Below are 21,808 nucleotides of genomic sequence, written 5' to 3'. Positions count from 1 at the left end.
AGCTGGCTGAAGAGTCCAAAGTGGCCCTCTGGCAATAATGGCCAGGTAGCTGCTAAGAGAGGCTTTTGGCCTCTCTCTGTTCTGCAGCCACCAAACCAAAAGCAGTGCCATCCTAGACAAGCCCCCATAATTGTTGCAAAACTACAGTGGGGTTTAGTCTAGGTCCAGTTGCTCATCACACAAAGATCCAATTATCGAGACAATGAGAACTGCCATGGAAGAATGGAATTTTTAATATGACAGATGTCTTGTTGAGAGAACAGGAGAGGCTGCCCGAAATCTGTCTCTCTGACAAAGGGGATCATGGGCTTTTAAAGGAAGGGCCATGTGCTTTGGGGGGCAGGTCATGTGCATTGGGAGCAGGTAGTGTGAGATGGTGAGTCTCAGAAAGTCTGGGCTTTTGAAATCTCAGTTCCTTTGTCTTACAGAACATCCACCATTTCTGGGACACAACTCACAAGGCTAGGTAGTTAGTTGGTTAAGGGAGAAGATTATATAAGAGTCATTGACATTTGTTCATTGAGGGATCCATTATGTTAGCCCCATGAAAGAGATGAGAAAACTGAAGGGCAAGGAAGTTTAGTAGCTTTCCCAAGGGTACACAGCTAGCAGGAGGCGTCTGGTCTCCAGCTGAGAGAATTATAATCATTATCCCTTTCAGTGAGATGGAAACTGGAACTCAGATGCTAATTTTTGCCCAGTTTTCATTCATCTTTCTGCATAACACTTTAGGGAGTCTCGTCCTAGGAGCTGGACCCCAGCATTGTGGATTAACCATCTCTTTGATTTTCTGTCTGTATTCTGAAGGTTTGACGTCTAGACCTTGACGACTGTAGAGAGACAGTGCTATACCTCAGCGCTTACTGAAATTATCCAGACTGGCCAATCCAAGCCTGTGTACTCTGTTATTTCCCATGGAAACCATGATAAGCTTCTGTCTACAGTTCTACCTTTGCCTCCTGAATAATGCAGGTGCTTCTGCTGTGGCCCCGCACATGGCATGGCCTCCCTTTGTTCTTGGGGCCTGTAGCAATCTGTTGGCCTTGCCATACCAGAGTAATTTTTTTTTTTTTGAGACAGAGTCTCACTCTGTCGCCCTTGGTAGAGTACTGTGGAATCATAGTTCACATCAACCTCCAACTCTTGGGCTCCAGTGATCCTCTTCTCTCAGCTCCCAAGTATTTGGACTTACAGGTATCCACCAAAACACCTGGCTATTTTTTAGAGACAGGATCTCACTCTTGCTCAAGTTGGTCTCAAACTCTGGATCTCAAGCAATCCTCCTACCTTAGCCTCCCAGAATGCCAGGATTATAGGCATGAGCCAGCACACCCACTCTAATAAAACATATTTTAAAACACACCATGATGTCACTTCCTAAATATTTTTTATCATACAGATGGACTCCTGTTGTTGTTGGGTGTATGTAAAGCTGTCCTTGTCTGAGAAGGTAAGCCCACTTATATCTGTCAAAGACTTCCAAATGCCCTCAACTTCTTCAATAACCTTTCATCAATTTAATATGTCAATTTATTGCTCTGCTAAAATGCAAAGTGATTAAATACATTCTACTCAGATCTGATTTACAAAAATATATGTGCAAATAACCAGAATATTGGTGTCCTTCTAATACATCTTGATTCATTTTATGGCCTAAGAAGTTGCTGCTCTTAGTAAATTGCTACATCAGTCTGCACTGGACATTTGACATGTACATTTGAAAGGTACGATTTCAAGACTTTTCTTGTTAGAGATGTAGAAATGTAATCATCATCCATTCCAACATCCAAAATTAACATGATAAAAATTAGACTTTTTTTTTATTTCCCTGATTTCTTTTTTTATTATATTGAACGGCTAAATTGATTTCTTCCTTTCAAAAAAAAAATTGTAGGAGAAAAAATTCTCCCAGGCTAAGACCTGATAAGAGAAGTTTTAGCCTAGGGCAAATTTTTACAGCTCAGTTATAAACCCCTGAAATAGGAGTTCATAATAGAAGCGGCTGCTCAACCTTAACTATTGCGGGTGCCACTATAATAAAAACGGCAGGAGTTCACATTAACATTGGCTTCCCCTTACACTCTTTCCTGTTAGCCATCCATTAACCAAACTACACTACCTAATGGAGGTAAAGGCTGCAGCTTTCTTCCCAACAAAAATAACAAGATAGGTAACTTACAGGTGGTAAATAACATATTCCCCCCAAACATCGGAGTGTGCAAATATCCCCTGGAGGCTGCTCGCTAATCTAGAGAACAACATCCCACTCCAATGCTTTCAAATTAGGATAACATCCCAGCCCACAAAACACTAAGCAATGATACCTATTTCCTGTTTATTTATTTTTAATGTATTATATTTGCAATACTTGTAGAGAATAAATACTTTTTAAACTCTTTTAAAACGGGGCTGTCTTTATATAACACAGTCATCATATACTGATGGGTAGATGATTGCCTTAAATTAGAAAACAGTATTTGAATTGAAATAACTGAATATTTCAGTCATAGATACTATGGGCTCCAGATTTTTAAAAACAGTGGCATTTTACCTGAATGTCATCTTTGAAATCCCTGGGAACAGCCAAGGAACCAATATTTCTGAATGCTTCTAATATGCCAGATGCTTTGTGTTTGTTATTTAGTTCTTACAAGCAGGCCTTATTATTATCCCCCATTTGCCTGTAAGAAAGTGGAGGATCAGATCAGGTAAGTAAGTGTTTCCTCTCATACATGGAGAAGTAAGGTAAATCATGATGTCTGTCTAGTGGTGAACTAACTGTGCTTCAGAGAGTAGGGGAGGGAGAAGAGAGCAAGCATCACCTTCATTAATTGTTTTTTATAAGGCTAGTCAGATGACATTAATTGTTTTTTAATCACAAGATAATTGCCTTAGAGAGCTTTAACATTTGAAGACCTTATTTTGAGACATTGTAAGGTGTACTAGATTAATTTACTATGGTTACTTAAAATTGGCAGTCAAGCCTCTTCTCCTGACCAGCAGAATCCTTCCAGGATTTTCACATGATTTCCAAAAGCTTGGAAATCTCAGCAGCCAGTGAACCATGCTGTCTTCCTGGGCATTGCCTTACAAGCACCTTGCTAGTAAAATACCCTTCTGATTGGGATCCCACTTAGACTAAGGCAATGAGTATGAGGTTATACATGTAAGAGAAATAATAAAGGGCTCTACAATTATATAATTTTAATGATTAAAAATATTTACATTTAGGGCGGCGCCTGTGGCTCAAGGAGTAGGGCGCCGGTCCCATATGCCGGGGGTGGCGGGTTCAAACCCAGCCCTGGCCAAAAATCACAAAAAAAAAAAAAAAAAAAAATTTACATTTAAAAAAAAAATACCCTTCTGAATGTTTAGTCATAAGCAAGCTCCTCCTCCCCTTGGTTTGTGCTGCATCTTGTTGATAACAAGGTAACCACAGCAATGTTCCTGCACACAATTCCCAGTCTATTCCCACATGAAGGTGAGCTTTGTTCTACATCTTTTAAAGCCTACTACCAACATATTTTTCATTTGAAACTCTTGAAAGAGGTTCACTGAATAAAATGTAAACATTTAAATGTCTCATCTGTTAACATAACCACCCTCTGAACCTTCTTCAAAAATAAACTGAGAACTTGGTTGTGAAAAGGGTGGGAGGAATCTCACAGTCTCCGTGAAGCCAGTCTTGACAAACGGGAAGTGGGGAATTGATTCCTACTTAACACAACTCTGTCTGAGCATGCACCATCCTGCGCTCTTCACCCACTGTGGAAAAATACAGCGACGCCATTGTCTATAATGTAAATGTCTTAGATATTTATATGGTTTCCATGTTACGTCTTTGTTGATATTGTCACCTGCAAATTCTGTGATGTTTTTCTTTTTTCAAACTGATTTTTTATTTTTTTTTTTATTTTTTTATTAAATCATAGCTGTGTACATCAATATGAGTAAGATATCAACTACCATTTTTAATTTTATTAGTGGAACATAGTACAGCATTATGTTTAGGTAGATATTTTAAATCAATAGTTTTAATAAAGATAGAGGTGATTTTCAAGAAAGTCACCATTAACATATAAAAGATTGTATTACGTGTAAGTAACATAGTTTCTTCCTAATTTTTTTTTTTTTAAATCTGAAGAACTTTGGGAAGCTCTTGGAAGCAGTGGACAATTTCTCTGGAAAAGGCATGCTTTGCATATGTACAATATTCTGTGTATAATTTCAGGGAGTTAAAATATCACTTTGCCTACCTAGGGACCTCCTAGAGCACCAACATTCCCACTTTAAGACCCTTGATTTTTAGGAACTGTATACACTAATGAGAATTTTTAGGGACTATGCGAATGAGATGAAGCAGGGACCTGTCAAGCATGGAAATAAAGAAGAACTTGAGTCCCTTCAGGAAACGTTGCTGGCACCTGGAGAGCCTTTGAATAGTGAAAGGGCACACTGATGAGAACGGTGGCTCTCCACCAAGCCAGAGTCACAGAGGTGTTTTGGTTCCCCATGAAAACTGAAAGATAGCATGTTAACATATGCTCTCGAGTCATTTCTCAGAAGGCTCCACCAGATGGAATATGCAGATAAGAGGGACTGAGGAATTGAATTCTGGCTACCATTCTTTGTTCCAAATTTCCCCCCTAGGGCCCTGTCACACTCATTTTAACATCCTTTTCCACAAATCTAAGACTCTCTAAATCCACTTGTGTTTCCTCCTCCCCACCTACATATCCCACCTTTTTGGATCAGGCTAATGTGTAACCTCTACGTATTGATTTGCAATTTTGCCTGCCTGAAAAGTCCCCCTGCCTTTAAAAATCCCTGATATGTAAGCCAGTGGGGAGTCCAAGTCTTAAGAGTCAGCTCCCCTTACTCTTAAGGGGAGTAAGAGATTTACTGCCAGCCTGGTGCCCTGCAGTAAATCTTTGCCTCCCACTGCAACTATCGCCTTTAGTATTTGGCTTAGCCGCATCAGGCAACCAGGCCCCAGTTTGATTTGTTAACACTAAGCATAATTCGTTTTTTTTCAAACATTCTTCTAAGATATGTATGAAAAATGTGATTCAGGATTAGAAATTTAGATTTCATCTTTAGATCTCCTACTGTATGACTTAAAAAAAAAAAAATTCTTTATCCTTCTTGTTAGTCTTCTACCTTCAATCTAGGATAAGACCAGGGTCGCTGTAGGGTCATCTTAGCACAGTTTTACTTCAAATGATTTACAAGCGGATAAAATAGTGGAACGGCTTCTGATTTATTAAATACACATTCATGTGCCCCACACACATATACATATGTACAGATACAGATATAGGTATAAGGAGAGGTAGAGAGAGAGAGATGATAGAGATTGCGATTCAAGGCAGAAGGTATTTCCCCTGGAAAACTAATATGCAGGATGTATTTTCATTGTTACAAAGGGGTCACAGCCCACAGGTTGAGAACCACTGCCTTAGAAGCTATTTGGCAACAGGGCCTCGTGTGTTAACCAGAGGACCGGACCATTCCAGGATTTTACTTGACTTTGGAAGATGGATTTCTACTCCTCATCCAACTGTAGTGTACCTCAAAAGGTAGCCCCAGAGAACAACAGGCAGCAGCATGTAAGAACTTGGTGCAATGCAAATTCTCAGTCCACCCCAAACCTACAAAATGCTAGGGTCCCACCTAGCAGTATGTGCTCTGACACATCCTGCAAAGTTTTATGGGAGCAATATTTCAACCTTTCCTGAGCCCAGTGGCTCAGCTCAGCCTTGTATAAACTGCAGTCTCCTCGATTCTCCAAGGCTGATACGTTCTTCCCCTTAATTCAACCCTTCCCTTCACTTCAGAACACGCTCAGAATTCTCCATTCACACCGTGATACTAAAGATGAAGTGACTTTATTCACAAGTGCCCCAGTCAATTAGCACTGGGGCACTTGAAGGACATGTGGATTTCTTACAGGCCAAAGCCTTCCTCAAATGGCATCTTTGTATGACCTGGACAAACAAAGATAATTCAGTTTAAGTAAATAAGCAAATGTGCATGCTGTTCTTTCAGAAAAATAGATACATATTTGTTTGTTTGATTTTTGTCTTAGCTTCCTCCGTTTGTAACGGTCCAAGTAAATTTTAATAGCAATTTTCCCAGAAAGCCATTGATGATAATTATCATTGAAAAAAAATCCCCACACTTTAAATTACAGTTACAAATCATATAATTTTTTTTCTTTTAATTTCACCATATTGTACAAATACATCTAATTATTCTCACTCTCTGTAGTATGCTATAAAGTGCCCTAGGGGACTGATTGGTTTATCAATTCAATTAGAAAGTTGGTTGTTTTGATTAACGTCAACTATTATCTATTATAATGAGTATCATAATGCCATCTAATTAAGACAAAGAAAGTGCTTAAAAATTTCCAAACCTATTGCTTATATCAGTAAAAACAAATACCATAACAACAAAAAGCTGTCTGGTTCCATTCCATGTAAAAACAGCCCTCCAAACCTCACTGTTTCTCTAGTGGCATCGGGGAATTACAGAACTCTATAAAAACTGATCTATAGGATGACAATTCTGAGCATCAATTAAAGGTTAGATCATGTCTGTATACTTTGTTTAAGAAGGCAGGGACATGGGGCTGGTGACAAGGATTTGCTGGTGTTGAGTATCTATCACTGAACTCAACTTAGTAAGAAAATAAAAGGCAAACTTCCTTTTCCATTAAAAAGGCCTGAAGACTCATACTGCAAGGGGTAAGTCAGTGCTTCTTACATGTCTTTTCTGCCCCAGGGTACCAGAGGGATATGAGGACACACCTGAGCAGCTGTGGCTGACTTGGACCATCACAATCTCAGATAAGGCAGGCTGTGGGGGCTGTCTGGCCACCCCTCAACACCAGAGGATTCCATGGGAATCTTTGGAATCCTGAATATGCTGTAAGAACCACCAAATGCGTTAGACAATTACTTAACAGTGGTGTGCCTCAGTTGTCCTTTCAATGTGGGAATTGTTTGGGAATTGTTAAAAGAGAAAATTAGATGACCCAGTGGGGGCCTACTAAAAAGGCAAAAGAATTGTCTTAGTGTATGTGCTTGGGCTGCTAATTAAAAACTATATATATCAGATTGAGGGGCTTTAACAACGGAAATTTATTTATTTATTTATTTATTTATTTGTCCTGGAGGCTGAGAAGTTCAAGATCAAGGTACTGATCAAGGTACTGACCACTTTCAAGATCAAGGTACTCACCAATACAAGTTCAAGATCAAGGTACTCACTGGTTCCTGGTGAAGCCTATTCCTGGCTTACAGACGGCCATTTTCTCACTGTGTCTTCCCATGGCGTCTCTTCTTCTTATAAGGACACCAATTTTATTGGTTTGTGACCCTACTCATAGCCTCATTTAACCTGAATTACCTTTTTAATCCAAAAACAGTCATGTTGGGGTGCAGGGCCTCAACAGAAGAATTTGAAGTAGGGAGATGGGGTGACACACAATTCCATCCATAACAAGAACTACACAGCTTGCCCGAGTATTGTCCTCTCTTCTTCAGACATCATGTCATTCACTACTCGTTCCACCACTTTCTCCAGCAATTACCGGTCCCTGGGCTCAGTCTGAGCGCCCAGCTACAGTGTCTGACCCACCAGCAGCGCAGCCAGCATCTATGCAGGCTCCGGGGCCTCGGGCTCCTGGATCTCCGTGTCCCGCTCCACCAGCTTCTGGGGTGGCTGGGGGTCTGGGGTCCTGGCCACGGGGATGGCTGGGGGTCTAGCAGGAATAGGGGTCATCCAGACCGAGAAGGAGACCATGCAAGAACTGAACGACCAAAAAAAGCTCATCATCCTTAATCATCAGAGAAATGCAAATCAAAACTACTTTGAGATATCACCTAACCCCAGTAAGAGTAGCCCACATAACAAAATCCCAAAACCAGATATGTTGGCGTGAATGTGGAGAAAAGGGCACACTTCTCCACTGCTGATGGGAATGCACACTAATACGTTCCTTCTGGAAGGATGTTTGGAGAATACTTAGAGACCTAAAAATAGACCTGCCATTCGATCCTATAATTCCTTTACTAGGTTTATACCCAAAGACCAAAAATCACAATATAACAAAGTCATCTGTACCAGAATGTTTATTGCAGCCCAATTCAGAATTGCTAAGTCATGGAAAAAGCCCAAGTGCCCATCGACCCACAAATGGACTAGCAAATTGTGGTATATGTATACCATGGAATATTATGCAGCCTTAAAGAAAGATGGAGACTTTACCTCTTTCATGTTTACATGGATGGAGCTGGAACATATTCTTCTTAGCAAAGTATCTCAGGAATGGAAGAAAATGTATCCAATGTACTCAGCCCTACTATGAAGCTAATTTATAGCTTTCACATAAAGGCTATAACTCAACTATAGCACAAGAATATGGGGAAAGGACCAAGGGAGGGGAAGGGAGGGGGGAGGTTAGGGTGGAGGGAGGGTAATAGGTGGGGCCACACCTACGGTGATCTTAGAATGAGTATAGGCAAAACTTACCAAATGCAGAATACAAATGTCTACATACAATAACTAAGAAAATGCCATGAAGGCTATGTTGAACAGTTTGATGGGAATATTTCAGATTGTATATGAAATCAGCACATTGTACCCCTTGATTGCACTAATGTACACAGCTATGATTTAATGATAGATAAATAAATAAATAAAAATAAAAAAAAAAAAGAACTGAACAACTGCCTGGCTTCCTACCTGGACAGAGTAAGGAACCTGGAGACTGATAATCAGAGGCTGGAGAGCAAAATCTGGGAACACCTGGAGAAGAAGGGCCCCATTTCAGAGACTGGGCGCATTACTTCAAGACCATCGAAGGCCTGAGGGCTCAGATCTTTGCAAATTCTGTGGACAATGCCCACATCGTTCTGCAGATTGATAATGCCCGTCTTGCTGATGATGACTTTAGAGTCAAGTATGAGACAGAGCTGGCCATGTGTCAGTCTGTGGAGAGCAACATCCCTGGACTCCGCCAGGTCATTGATGACACCAATGTCACTCGACTGCGGCTGGAGTCAGAGATCGAGGCTCTCAAGGAAGAGCTGCTCTTTATGAAGAAGAACCACGAGGAGGAAGTAAAAGCCCTACAAGCCCAGATTGCCAGGTCTGGGTTGACTGTGAAGGTAGATGCTCCCAAATCCCAGGACCCTCATGGCAGACATGCCGGCTCAGTATGACAAGCTGGCTCCGAAGAACCAAGAAGAGCTGGCCAAGACCTGGTCCCAGCAGTTTGAGGAGAGCACCTCAGTGGTCACCTCACAGTTTGCTGAGGTCAGAGCTGCTAAGACAATGCTCACAGTTGGGCAGCGCCTGTGGCTCAGTGAGTAGGGCACCGGCCCCATATGCCGAGGGTGGTGGGTTCAAACCCAGCCCCGGCCAAACTGCAGCAAAAAAATAGCCGGGCGTTGTGGCGGGCACCTGTAGTCCCAGCTGCTCGGGAGGCTGAGGCAGGAGAATCACGTAAGCTCAAGAGTTAGAGGTTGCTGTGAGCCGTGTGACGCCACGGCACTCTACCCAAGGGCGGTACAGTGAGACTCTGTCTCTACAAAAAAAAAAAAAAAAAAGACAATGCTCACAGAGCTGACACGTATAGTCCAGTCCTTGGAGATCGAACTGGACTCCATGAGAAATCAGAAGTCCGAGTTGGAGGACAGCCTGAGGGAGGTGGAGGCCCGCTACGCCTTCCAGATGGAGCAACTCAATGGAGTCCTGCCACATTTGGAGTCAGAGCTGGCACAGACCCAAGCAGAGGGGCAGCGCCAGGCCCAGGAATATGAGGCACTGCTGAACATCAAGGTCAAGCTAGACTAGGCTGAGATCGCCACCTACCGCCGCCTGCTGGAAAACGGGGAGGACTTCAACCTTAGGGATGCCCTGGACAGCAGCAACTCCATGCAAACCATCCAAAACACCACCACCCGCAGGATAGTGGACGGCAAAGTCGTGTCTAAAACCAACGACACCAAAGTTCTGAGACACTGAGGCAGTAGACCAGCGTGCACTTATGATAATAAAGAGTTCAGAGATGAAAAAAGAACTACACAAATACAATTTTTTTAACCCTGTAGGATCAATTCAGAGGTAGCTTCCAGCTCACCATGATTTTGCATTTTTTTTTTTTAGTTTTTTTTTTTAATTAAGTTTATCTATTTTTGTATTTTTTTGTTGTTGCAGTTTGGCCAGGGCTGGGTTTGAACGCACCACCCTCGGTATATGGGGCTGGCACCCCACTCTCTGAGCCACAGGTACCACTCTTAGCTATCACAAAATTATTATTTCCCACTTTTCCTAACTGAGGGGGGAAAAAAGTAACTTAGAATAGTCAGCCTAGGCTTGTGAGAATTTATTATTTACAAAGTGCAAAGCGTTCTAAATATGGACAAGGCAAATTTAAATAGGGAGCATTATCAAGTGTGGAATTATATAATCGAGACCTTTCTTTATGCTGTACCTGAGTGTCCTGAATTGTCCCTCTGATTCTCAGTGTGTTTACACTTCACTAACTCTCCTGTTTGCCTGTGGGTGTTACCATTTTATGATGTGTCTAGGCTGAGGGAGATATTTGGGTCAAGAATATTAGATTCTCTGGATTCTCTTACTCCATTTGCAAAAAATTCTTGTTAACTATGAATCAAGTGTTTTGGAAATTTTAGATCATCAGTCCTGTGTACCTTCCTGCATTTTAATGAATTTGCTTTTGTGGATGATGGTAATCTCATATACAAGCTTGATTGTACCTGCAGATGTGTTAATGTCACTGGACCTGATCAAAAATAAGTCTTAAAAGTTTGAGGCATTTTATTTCATCTGAGGATAAATACTTCTTTTGGAAAGTGATTTGGATAATAAAACGTATATTGGATAAAAAGCCTTTTTGGCTAAGTTCCTAGACTGAAACTATATTTTGTTTGTTTGTTTGTTCATTCATGTTGGTTTAAAGTCTGGGTCATTTCTGAAACCAAACTTACCACAAAGTAAAACAACTGTCATGTGGATACATATATGAGTGTGAATATGTATTTTCTCACTGGTACTATAATCTAATTCTATTCTATTCTAATATCTAAATTTAATATCTATTTCTAATCCCCACAAACTATTAAAAACAACAATTGGTTTTAGTTCCGTGAAGAAACAAATTGGTTCCTGCAGGTGCAAGCACCGACTTCTTAATGGCAAAAACCAACTGCTCCCGTAAGCTGATTCAGCAAAATGAACTCTGAATTGGTCTATTAGTCACAGTGCTGGGCAGTTACCAACCAGAATGGCTCACCAGTGTATACTAAAGATGGAGCACGGTCTTTCGGAGAGTGGTTCTCCACTCCAGCAAATACACCTCTACGTGTATTTGCTGTCATGACTGGCAGATGTCAGTTGTTAAGCAGCCAAATTTACTTGAGAAATGTTTCTGGGTTCATGGTTTAACATGTTTTAAACAGAACTGGTACAGGTGTTTATGGAGAAAGTTTATTTCCCCCTTGACCTTGTCTTCTTCCCTCTTACAAGGTCGTAAGGCCACTAACCATTCCTAGTCCACATCCTAGTTGCCTTCTAGGAAAAGCAAGCACATGCGCCCCTTGATTTTATACTGCTTGGGTGGTCATGAACATGCATGTACTCCATTTTTTCTGTACTCTTTTGGCTAGAATCATTTGTGGGCTAACAGACCATAATAAGTTAGACACATTTTGGCCTGGCATGGTAGCTCATGCTTGTAATCCTAACATTCTGGGAGCCTGAGGTGAGACGATCCCTTGAGTTTGGCAGTGCAAGATCAGCCTGAACAATAGCAAACTCTGTCTCTACTAAAAATAGAAAAATTAGCCAAGAGTCATGATAGGACCTATACTCTCCATTACATGGGAGGCTGAGGCAGGAGGATCCACTTGAACCCAAGAGTTTGAGGTTGCTGTGACCTAGGCTGATACCGCTGTACTCTAGCCTGGGTGGCACAGTAAGACTCTATCGCAAAATAAATAAGTAAACAATCCAATAAATAAATAAAGGGATGATACTTTGAACAAGAATTCCATTTGCCTCATACAGATAGTACCTGATCAAAAAAGTGTGTGTGTGTGTGTGTGTGTAAGGCTATGGAAAAAAAGATAAATGTAAGAAGAATAGGAATTTTGATCTACGTGAATAAAGCAACACTTTTTCTTAATGCTTTGATGCTTTATTTTATTTTAAAATTTACTGCATAAGGCAGAGAAATGTCTAAATTCATATTCCATAAAATCTATGAGTTCAGCTACCGCTTCTACTTTTAATGTTTTGTCTTTAGGACATGAACCCATTATGATAATGATCTGGTTGGTAAAGAAAGGTCATTAGATATTTTCTTTCAGAGAGATAGCTGCCAGAAAGGAATGGTGATTAGATGTAAAAAAGCTTTCTTTAAAGTTTCTTGTTTTGCCATTTTATCTATGGTAAAAAGTCTATTTTTCCATGCTCAATAAATTCTCAAGAGAGTTCTAAGTTCAGATTACAGTAGACTTCTTTACATCTACAATAACAATTGAATACTCGTTATTAATGTTTCCTAACTACATTTTTGATGCATGAATATTATTTCTTTTTCTTTTCTTTTCTTTTCTTACTCACCCCTATACTCATGAGAAATGAATATTATTTCAATAAATAGTAATACACATGCATTGAGGAAAAGAGATGGGATTTTTATATTAGAAGGAAGCTCAGTGATTTCTACATATTTACAAGAAAAAATGTTTGATATGCACTTTGCTAGAATCTTTAGGAAGCTAGGAGAATTTTTAAATTTTCTTTTCTGAGGTATTACTAATGGTACTTTTATGGGAAAAATCATAACAATCACATAGCTATAGAACTTAAAACAAGTGTACCAAAAAGAGATGGTGCTCCTTTTCAGAAATTATAGAATTGGAACTGAGAGAGGTTTGTGTCTTGAGACATAGCTAAATCCCCTGGTAATATTATAGCAGGGGCATAGGAGTCTGTGAGTCAGTACATCAAGATAGCGACTAACAGGACCCTATTTTGGCTCTACGGGGCCCCCAGGCTCTCCTGGGCATCCTTGGAAATCTTGGTGGAGGCAGCTATCATGCCCCACAGCTCACCCACTCTGACATCTAGTGGAGAGGGCACCAGACAAATGCTGCCAAAGTTTACCACCTGTGACCCCTGGAGGAGCAGCTGCCGTTGCACTGGGGTCTGCTAAACCAAACATGGCTGGGGCGGCCAAAGAGTACTGACTGGAATGTAGGGGAGTAGATCTTTAAGGGTTGTGCTGGGAAGAGAGCCCTGAGGTCCCCTAGGCTCCTGAGTCCCTCCTTTGGAATAATTCTATCCTTGAGTCCCTGGCACTTTGAGTCTGTAATTAGTAATAGCCCCAAAGATCTCAAAAATGCCTTCAGAGTCACTTTTCCATTGTCCTGATGAATTGCATGTGGCTAATAGGAGGTTGGTCAGTTAAGTTCACAAACTCATCCAGAAAAAGTGCTACAGACTTCGTTGCTGAATATCACTGTGGTCACCTTCTAAGTACTCCCTCTGGGAAGCTAGACTGATGCCAACACCTAGTCCACCTTTTTTTTTTTTTTTTGAGACTTTCTCACTATGTCACCCTCGATCGAGTGCTATGGCATTACAGCTCACAGCAACCTCAAACTCTTGAGCTCAAGTGATTCTCTTGCCTCAGCCTCCCTAGTAGCCGGGACTACAGGTGCCCGCCACAACACCTGGCTATTTTGTTGTTGTTGTAGTAGTTACCATTGTTGTTCTAGCAGGCCCAGGCTGAGTGTGAACCTAGTCTACCCTTCAAAGCAATTTTGAAATTATTTTTCTAGAATGGCCATCCAAGCTGTTGTCATATGAGGTCTGACAATTAAGTTCACAAAGTTATCCTAAAAAAAAAAGTGCTTTGAAGCGTGAACTAGGCGCTGGCATCAGTGCATAGCTTCCCAAGGGGAGCTGCTACTCCTGTGTCCTTGCTATAACTATTACAGGGGATTTAGCTATGTCCCAAGACACGATCCTCCCTCAGTACCCATTCTACAATCCCCCCCTCAAAAAGCTCCACCTCTTTCTGGTATGCTTGTTTTAAGTTCTATAGCTATGTGATTCAAAGGTGGGCTTGAAAGGTGATCATAGTAATATTCAGCAATGAGGTATGTAGCACTTTTTCTGGGATGAGTCCGTGAACTTAACTGTCTGGACAATATTAACATATTGGCCAAATGCCAATATGTCTGATTGTCTGACCTCATATATCCTAATCTTTTTATGCACACCGCTGATACTCTCCCAAACAAGCTTTCTCATTCGTTACAATGAGCCAGGCTGAGAATTTTCCAAACCTTTAAGTTCTGCCTCCCTTTTGATTATAAATTCCATTTTTTTTAACCTTTGTCTCTTTTGACATTTCCTATAAGCAGTCAGGAGAAGCCGTGTCACAGCCTCAATAATGGGCTTAGAGAATTCTTCTGCCAAATGCCCCATTTCACCATTCACGAGCTCTACCTTCCACAAAACACTAGGATGTAAACACTACTCAGCCAAGTTCTTTGCCATTTTACAGCAAGGATCACCTTTCTTCCAGTTTTTAATAAAAGATTTCTCATTTCCTTCTGGGATTCAGTTGGAATGGTTTCTGCGTCCATACTTATACCCACATTCTGATCATATCCACTTCTGTTATCTCTAAAAAGTTTGATGGTTTCTCTACTGCTCCTCTCTTATTCTGGGCCCTCAGCAGAATCACCTTTTAAGATCTGTTTATGGCAATGTACCTGGAGGCTTTTTCTAGCATGTACTTCAAAACTCTTCCAGCCTTTATCCATTACTCAATTAAAAAGCCACATCTGCACTTTTTGATATTTGCATTGCAGCACTCCACTTCTTGGTACCAATTTTTGTCTTAGTCTATTTGGGCTCCTGTAACAAAATACTAAAATACCTTAGACTTAGCAATTTGTAAACAATAGAAATTTGTTGTTTACAATTCTGGAGTCTAAGATCAAAGGGTCAGCAGATTTGGTGTCTGATGAGAGCCTGTTCCCCAGAGACGGCACCTTCTACATCTCCTCCCCAGGGAGAAGGGGTGAACAAGCTCCATCATAAGAGCATCATTCTCATTCATGAGGACAGAGCCTTCAAGATCTAATCATTGCCCAAAAGCCCCACATTTTAATAGCACCACCCTGAGGATTGGTCTCAAAGTATGGATTTAGGGGGAACACAAACATTCAGCCCTTAGTACCATCCTCATTAAACAGATAGACTTTTTTCATACAAGTTGTTACAAGAATAAAACAAGGATGTATCCAAAGCATTTAGCACAGTGGCTAACATGTACCTCCATGCAGGTGAGCGCCATGCCTTTCTTATTCCCTCCTGGCACGTTCGGTGTTTGTACTGTGTCTGGCACGTAGTACGTCCTCAGTAAATACTTGTTGCATGACTACAGGATGAACACAAAATGGTACCTGTTGTTTTCTTAAATGTTTTACACCCACTAAAATATGATACATGCAGAGTTTTATGTACAACTTATTAACTATTAATAGTAATATAATAATCCCTCAACAAACTTACTTCTTCATGTCTTCTCAATTCTAGGGTATGAACCACTCCCGTGAGACTTGATTAGTAAAAGAGAAAATTGAGGAAATGAAAAAGGAAAGGGATGTCAAGGGCTGAGTTAGAGGAGTACTGATTTTGCCATGAAGGCTCAGAGAAAGTCAAAGAAGATGGAGGTAAAAAGGTCCTGCCTTGGACAGCTCTCCCATCTCTGGTCAGGAGAAAGATAGCTGGAAAGTGTATAGATAAGTACACGGCGAATGTTTTGACATGAGATTAGGGTAGCAAAGTTGCTGGACACTCCCAAGCCCTCCTTCAAAGATGTTCTGAAGGCAGGTTGCACAACATTGGGCAACCACTGAACCTTTGGATGAAGGACAGACTGACCTCCCCAAAGCTAAACTATTCACTAACCTGTGAGTCACCAAAACTTCAGTGAAGGGAGTTGCTGAACAGTCTCTCGGGACCAAAGGATGGCAATGAAACAAACAGCACCACGTGCTATGTTACAAAATATCCTTGCTTTGGGACTAATTTGATGTTAGTGTTTATTGCTTTATATTAATGCAACTCACAGCATTTTAAAATTAACTTCTGACTCCAGTCCCTCAACCACATATTTTTCTTCTTTTGATTTCAGTCCTTCAACCATATATTTTTCTTAAGGTCTAGGATTTTTATTATGGAAGGACTACTTTGTGTGTGTGTGTGTGAATGTGTACACCGTTGGTTTAAAACGTGTGCATGCATATACATGGGATTGCAACATATATCTGTATTATATATGTGTGTGTGTATGTATATACATTCAACCACGGGCATGTACACACAAGCAACGTGTATATACCTTGCTCCCCTTTAGAATGTGAAAACCTCTAGAAGGGAGTCTGTATCATATGGTTCTCATATAGTACAACATTTATAGCATTGGTTAAGCGCGCCCAGCACAACATGAACACTTAACAGATACTAAAAATGTTTTTTAACTTTAAGAGAGAAGAAGTTTAAAAATCCAGTCCCTTTTAAAGGGTTTAAGGTAGCATAAAAATTCAAAGGAATAGAGTCACTGTTTGGTTAATTAGAACATCTTCTAATAAAACCTTTGATATGGCTGACTGCAATGTTAAGTGGCAAAATGGCCGCTTGTCCAGGATAATCCTGAACCCTACAATTTCTGCGACAGAGAAAGCCACTTGGAAATATTTATCTAAATTAACTCAAAGTTGTCTGGTGTCTTCTCATTTTTATTGTTACGTCTAAAGAATACAAAGTGGAAAGAGTAGCCACCAGAATTTATTTGAAAGACTGAGAAAATATTTCTTTAGTTTACAAGTGTAAGAGATAGATGATCTGGGTAGCTCTAAAAGGAAAAGAGGAAGAGAGAAAGAAAGAAAGGGAGAGGAAGGGGGGAGGGAGGGAGGGAGAAAAGGAGACTAGGAAAAAGGCAAGGAAATTAGCAATAAGGAAACAAAAGGAAAAGAAAAGAAACACTGGAGCAGCGAATTGACTCCAAAACAGAGTCATCTGCTGGCTTCATCTTAGGTCTTCTTAATACATTTCTGAAGCAATGCAGAAGCATTTTCTGTAGTCCAATGGGCCAACGCAATCAAAGGAACTTCCATATTATATTTCTTTAAAGGCCAAAATCCTTTAAGGAAATCTAAAGATATGCCCTTAGGGTGGAATTGGGGGATAAGGAATAAGAACATTTGCTTCTTTTGCATATGGTTCCAAGACTGTAGAATGTTCCCCTTCTTAAAAATATAACCATTCAAGATGGAAGGATAAGAGAAAGCAGAAGGAAAAATAGTAAGGTCTCAGCAGCTTAATGGTATATCTGAGAAAGACTTGACAGGTAGGTGACTCAGCACATCATGTCAATCTCATCCTAAAACCAAAATTCTGATGTCATCCAGAGATGACATGCTGACACTCACTGAGCTCATGCTTAAGAGACTCCTCATCATGCGTGTTCAGACACTACCTTGCTTTAAAGCCATGATTTCTGCCTCCTTGCTGAACACTCAATGGGAGAAACTAGATAGCTCATATGACTTGCATAATTTAGATAAAGTGCTGAAACAGATTTGTAAAGAAGGCTGTGTGTCTTGCCAGCCATGGCAGTAATACTTCTCAGCAGGCTTTATACCCTGTAGCAAAGGCCTTCCAAACGAACTCACAGGGAGAAATGTGTAAATTGAAAGGAAAAGGTGGTAGTTTTAACCCGGCACAGAGGCAAGTTGGCTCAGAGATTGCCAGGGGAAGAAAGGTGGCAGCATTTAACTACTTCAGTTCTGGAGAACTCCATCCATTCCTCCCCACACCCCCACACCCTCACCACCAGGATCTCTTGCTCAACACAGTGCTTCAAAGGAGTTGGATGCAAGGGTGGGTCAGGGCAGTAGGGCTGAACACAACCTCTGCTCCCTGGGCCACCTGGATTCCTCAGAGCCGCCATCTCATCCTCTCTGTGGTGGGGCTTCCGTGTTGCTCCAAAGAAACCACAGTGGCAGGTTAACCGGCCCTTTGATCCTTGGAGTTTCCACTATCAGGGCTTTTCCCTCCTCTTTTTCTGTCTTTCTCTAAACTTTGAAGATAATGAGTCTTAAACATTTGCAAGTAATTAGAAGGTGTGGCTGCCAGGGAAAAGTGAGTATTTTTCTTTTAAATGGGAAGAGTAGGTGCTTTGCGCTTCACACATCTCTAATTATGTCACATGTGCTTATTTGGTCTCTGATAAACTGATCTGGCCCTTGTAGGGAGCCACACCTAGGAAGTAATGAGCCCCTCCTGCAACGATAATAGCCATTAAGAGGCAAGAAGCTGAGTGTCATCATGAGTCAATTATTAATCATTTACTGACAACTTCATCGTTTGGCTTGCTTTTCATCTTCAATTTATGAAAAGTGGAAAGAAAGGGACTATGAATTCTGCTGCAGGAAAAAAACAGGTGATCTCAGAAAATACTGCTTTTGGATTATACATTTAAACAACTTTGCTTAAAAACAAAAGCACTGTCTCTCTCTCCGTTTATTTGTAGCACACACGTAGCACGTGTGTGTGTGATGTAAGGACACATGTAATCTGAAATGTAAGCATTCTTTATTCGTCATTGCTAAGGAAGAAAGGATCAGAAAGGCTACAGGAAGAATACACATAAATAAACTGATCACTGCAATAACCCCCTCATCGGTAAGAACTGTCCAACAGCTACCCTCCAAGGTAAAAGTAAAAACGATGGCTTGGCTTGTTACACCATTCTCCCACTTGACTGATCTACCTCTCAGAGTAGGGAAGAGCTGATGATGAAATGGTCAAAAATAACCAAAAACCAAGTAAAAGAAAAGTTGGGAAGAGGCATACAAGGATCTCACCCTGTAGGATTTGGTCACCAGTCTTTGTAATAAAACTATCTCAGATAGTGAAAGGAAATTTCAATTCATTTAGCCCCAGGCCTTCCTTTTACAAGGAATAAACTGAGGCACAGAACAAGGCCATTTGAATGACCCAAGATCACAGAGTCAGTTACCACAGATTTAGGCCTTATGGTCCCTCAGGGAATGGCGGCTGTCCTTATCTCTACCAGCATCTCACTTGTTCCCCAATCCTTCAGCATGATATCCCCAGCTAGCCATGAAAGTGGCTTGCTACCTGTAGACCATGACCCAAGAAGCAAGGTTGTTAGATAAAGGCACCCAGAGTCTTTCATGGTGAGTCCTTTTCTGAATTTATAAAAGAAAAAAAATCATTGGTAAATTATCAAAGCAGCAAAGTGTAATTCTCCCTCTACTCAAATCTGGAATCAGCCGGTGGGCCATCTATGAATGGAGTTTTGTTTTCCTGCATCTTCTAATTGTCTCACTCTCTTTACCCTTTTTAAGTGTGTCTCTGTGTGTGTATGTGTGTATCTGCACAAATATATATATTTTTTTCCTGCTTAAACTATTCAACGTCAAGAAAGGCACTTATCTTACCTTTCTGGGTGTTGACTTTAGACTACATAAGGAGGACTTTAACTTCATTTCATGAGCTGCTGCCATAACCTTTCAGTTTTCCTTGTAAAGAAAAAGGCAAAATAAAACTTAATAATCCCCTTTGGGACTGGGGGAGGTGGAAACTTGCTTGTTTGCCTTAGGTATTCCATCCCAGAGGTGCCCACAGATGCTTCTTTCTCATCCCATGTCTGGCGACCATCCCCTCTCCTGAGAAAGAGGAGTGGGAGTCATTTCTAGCATTTGATTGATTTCTTAGGATAAAAAGTCAAAGACTTCGAAAGCGAAGGAAAGGCCACATAGAAATAAGTGCTACTAGACTAAAAACACATGCTTCCTAGATGTCGGTCATTGTTTTATATGGGTAACGTGTATTAACTCGTTTAATCTTTACGGTGCCCCTATGACACAGGTGCAATTATCACACCCACGTATCAATAAGACACAGAGAAGTTAGACAACCAGGTCCGTGCTAGGCCTGAGATTCAAGCTTGTGCTCTATAGCCTCGGGCCCCAGCCTCCTCACTGAGAGACAGGCTCCATTCAAGAATCCAGGAGGCATCCAGTCCAAACTGTAGGAATAGAAAGTTTCTGGTGCCCCCAAGGGATTCTTCTCCCAAACACTCTCACCAGCTCACACCCTGCTCTAAATCAGGTTTGAGAAATCTGGGTCAGATATGGAAGCCTAGGGGGATGGAGTTCCCATCCAGCAGTGTGCATGGAATGCAGCATAGTCTGATCCTAATGTCATTTGTCCCAAAGTAAAGCAGAATTCTCTCTCCCAAGGGATGCCCTCTGTAACCCTCGAGTTTCAAGGCCAGGGGGCCAAAGATGTGCCAACAAATGCTGAAGATGGGCGGCGTCCATAGGTCAGTGCGTAGGGCGCCAGCCACATACACCAAGGCTGCGGGGCAGGAAGGGGGGGGTTCAAACCCGGCCCTGGGACAGCTAAAACAACAATGGCAACCGCAACAAAAAAATACCCCAGCTCTGTGGCAGGTGCCTGTCATCCCAGTACTTGGGAGGCTGAGGCAAGACAATCACTTAAGCCCAAGAATTTTGAGGTTGTTGTGAGCTGTGACACCACAGCACTCTACCCAGGGCGACAGCTTGAGACTCTGTTTCAAAATAAATAAATACTGAAGATGAGATGACGTGTCAAATTTTGGGGGGTAACCTCAGACACTGAAAGCAGCACTTCCAGAGAAGACAGGAGCCTGTGATATCCAGAACCACAAAAGCCTCCACAGCAAAAGCATGACTTCCAACAGCCAGCCAGGGCTCCTTAGTTCAGTTCATTTCAACAGCACTTTGCCAGATGAAGAAACAGGCAGAAAAACAACTCCATACAGGACAGGCAATAGAGGAAGAAGGAGTTGTGGGGACTCAGGAAGACAATTCATGAAGAAATCCCAAGGGAGGGAGGCGTTTGGTGGCGGTGTTTTTCACAAGGCACACAATGGAGTTAGGTAACTTCACTTCGGAAAGAAAATTTAAATAAGGAGAGGCTTGATGAAGTGAGCTAATAATATTCGTTCTTGGGTGGGGGTAGGATACAGCATGTCACAGTGAAAAATATCAGTTCATCAAAAGGAAGCATGTGTGTATACTTAAAGATATTTCCAACTCCCTTGGTCGTAATTAAAAATCATGGTTTGGCACATTGCTTAGGCCTGTTTTAAAATTTCCCAAATTATTTTTCAAAGAAGTTTCTCAAATTCTATGTCACTTACTGTCTTTATTACCTACCAAACTAGTAAGAAGAAGGGAAAATACACTCATTTTCAGATAGATCTTTTAAAGGATTTATTATAATATAGAATTTCCTTAATAAAGAAGCATTTTCATAAAGGTACTCATAAAGAATAGTGACACTGCCAAATATAAATTGATTAGCATCACAGCAAACCTTGGTACCTTTCAGAGGTTGTATGAAACTTTATGATTTTCAGAAAGAAACCATAATTCAAACTTAAAAGCTTAAAACTCTTTTGGCTTTCAGCCTCTAAACATGAAATTCATAGGTCAGAGGCCACTCTCTGCAGCTGAAAACAGGTCAGTAAAAAGAGTAGGTTGAATTGTTAACTTACATATTTAAACATCTTATTTTATAAACTAATTTAGCTTCTATAGTGTGGATTTTTACTATTTTAAGAACGGCATCTAAGAATGCCGTGAAGAAGTTGTAATTACTGGGAGATTTT

At 41.0% G+C, this 21,808-nt stretch overlaps 1 pseudogene; it reads left to right on the top strand.

The window, feature by feature from the left end:
• The first annotated feature begins 7,543 nt into the window (after window positions 1–7,543).
• On the top strand, window positions 7,544–10,035 carry LOC128594317 (keratin, type I cytoskeletal 18-like; annotated as a pseudogene).
• The last annotated feature ends 11,773 nt before the right edge of the window (window positions 10,036–21,808 follow it).

Source organism: Nycticebus coucang, chromosome 9 (assembly GCF_027406575.1).
Source record: "Nycticebus coucang isolate mNycCou1 chromosome 9, mNycCou1.pri, whole genome shotgun sequence".
In the NCBI taxonomy this organism is placed as follows: Eukaryota; Metazoa; Chordata; class Mammalia; order Primates; family Lorisidae; genus Nycticebus; species Nycticebus coucang.
Note: the sequence above shows the minus strand (reverse complement) of the source record. Positions and strands in the feature narration are given on the sequence as shown.